Here is a 3,053-nt window from a genome sequence, read left to right as displayed (position 1 = left end):
GTTCTAAATTACGTTGACAAATTTGAAAATAATAAATTTAAAAAATGGGACTTGCGTTGCTTTTATTTTTTAATAATTATTTTCACATGATTTGGCGCCAACTTAAAGTTATTTGTGAATAGAATAAATTAGAAATAGTAATTGTTTGCAATAATATCCTTATATGAGGCTGGTAAGCGGCAGTGCGAGATACTGCGACTTCTCGGTATCAGTCGGCAGTTAGTTTCTTCTGCTATTAAACGCTACGATGAGCTTGGCCATCTTGGTGATCTTCCGGGAAGAGGCAGAAAAAGAACTGTGAGGATGCCTAGGCTTCGACATATCGTCAAATAAAGATTGACCCGCAATCCACAAGCCAAGGTAATAAAAATGGCTTGAGATTTAGGTGTAACGTTGTATTCAACGTTGCAACGAGTTGTTAAAAATGAGCTCAAGTTAACAGCATACAAGCTGCGAAAAGCGCAGCGATTTGGATGATAAAGATAAAAAAATACGCCTTGAAAGATGTCGCTTACTGAAAGCGCGCTCCGCTGGTGGAGCGTGGAAAAATATTTTTTTCACAGATGAAGAAATTTTTCCGATTGAACAGTCTCATACCCTCCAAAACGATAGAGTTTACTCTTCTAGTCGCCCTGGAGCCACATCAATTATCCACCATCGGTAAAAACCTGATGCAGTCATGGTTTGCCGTGGCATTTGCTCAACAGGAAAACCTCCTCTCGTTTTCGTAAAAAATTCGTTTCGTGAAAATGAATCAAGAAATATACCGACGCGATATTTTGGAGAGTGTAGATCTTCGTTGGAGCCAGCAGCACTTTGGTGACCAACCGTGGACTTTTCAACAGGACTCTGCTCCGTCTCACAGGGCCTCAAATGTGCAGCAGTGGTGTATGGACCATTTCCCAGAGTTCATAAGTTCCAAGCCCAACGCCCTCTATAATTATTCATTAGACCTTAATGAAATGGATTATAGCGTATGGTCAATTCTAGAGGCGAGGGCCTGTGCAACTTCACACAGAAGTGTAGACGCGCTGAAGGCTGGAACACTTACTCGTGAGTGGAACAAAATATCTGAAGAGGAGCTACGGAAAATCGTCGAAAACTTCAGGAAACGTTAGCCTTTGTATTAAAGCTAAAAGTGGTTATTTTGAAAATATAATTAATATTAATGAAAATAAATAGATATTTACATTAAAATAACACTGTATTTTTGTTATTTAGTAGTCACCGTTATATGTACCAAATTGGAAATATAAATCCAAATCTGATAAGTTTCAATAATTAACATGTAGGTATCTCATTTTTTTGGTACATACGCGGTAACTGGGACTTAACAAGTTTTAATCCATAGGCATAAAGCTTGGAATTAACATTTATGTACTTGTTATATTAGTTATCAGGTTTGGCATCAAAAGTTACTATGATATATTAATGATAATTATAATATATCTTGATTGTAGCAAAAAATCTTGGATTTAACAGGAGTGTACCATTTTTTTCACCTGCTTCCCGTGGTCGTATAGATATCACGCCTGGATCAAAAAAATCTGCGCTTTCTGTACTTATCAAACATGTATCTAACAAAATTTTGCCAAAAATGGAGTTAACAGGTTTCTCCCAGATGCCACAGATATAGACATGTATTATTTAAGGTGGATACATTTTTTTTTTTTTTTGTTTTTTTTGCTATTAATTATTATTTTTTCTGTTCTCGTCCCGCCAATAGTGATCATTTTGCTTGTTTACCTTTTACCGTGGTTGCCTGGAAGAGATCACTATTAAGTGATAAGGCCGCCAAAATAGTTGTACTCTGTTCTATATGTAAGTAGTTCTAAGGTTTCCTATCTGTACAACTATTAAAGAGTTAAATAAATAAATAAAATAAAATTAAGACTGTCCTTTTATTAACTTGTTAAAATTAAAATGCTGCATGATTCCTTCATGCTGACTGTGCCTTTCTCTTCACTCCTTTAACTTTATCATCATTTCTATCTTTATTTTAAATTAGTTACATTTCAAGTTTTAAAATTTCTTTTATAATATACTAGCTTTCTACCCGCGTTTTTAAAGTAAATCCTGCACAGTTCCCGTTCACGTGAGATTTCCGGGATACAACCTATCCTATGTGTGTATGTACAAAATTTCATTGTAATCGGTTCCGCAGTGAAAGAGTATCATCCATTTTCGCATTTATTATATACGTAGGATTAAACAAATAATGTATTCAACTGAAATTAATTATTAGTTTTGTTTTTTTATTTTTATTTATTATTTCACGAAACCGTAAATGCAAAATACATTCACGATTTTATCGATTGAAGCACATCCCATCACTATCACCTTCTATCTATCTAAATACGTACCTATAGTAAAAGTGGTGCCATGACTATGTTGAAACGTAGCTTGTTGTCTATAGCTGTCTCATTCTTTCATACGACGTTTTCTTTAGATAGAGAGAAACAAATATATTTAAATTGTATACGCTCTTAGAGTATATATTACAATAGTATAGAGCGAGTGTATTGCACAAATTGCATAGTGCGCATCGTAGGCAGATGAGCTATAGATACTATATAGATGTGTGTGTGACAAATAGGGATGGGTAGATATCAATTGCGTGTTAAACTATCGATAAGTTATGTAAATAAATATGTATCATAAGTAAATTTTATGTTCAATAAGTTATTAAAGGAAAAATATATGAATAAAGTATAAATATGTAATTTTAAATTTGTTTACCAACTGAATAAAGTTTGTTTATTCCATTTGAATATTAAATATTATATAAGAAATTTTCTTGTATTAATTATAAGTACTTTAAAAAAATATGTTTGATTGGAATATAAGAAAAACGTGAGTACTTTTTAAATAATAAAGTTAATAAAATAAAGGATCGGGTTTAGTGCTATTTATTAATAATAAATCAAACAATAATAATAATGTTTGAAAAATGGTAAAAAATATTAAGGAATAATTAATAATTTAAAATGATAATATAATAAATAATATTAATAATTTCTTTATTTAATTTTATCCATTCTACTATCAAAATC

The sequence above is a fragment of the Colias croceus genome, chromosome 6 (genome assembly GCF_905220415.1).
Source record: "Colias croceus chromosome 6, ilColCroc2.1".
Classification (NCBI taxonomy): Eukaryota; Metazoa; Arthropoda; class Insecta; order Lepidoptera; family Pieridae; genus Colias; species Colias croceus.
This window is presented reverse-complemented; position numbering follows the sequence as displayed.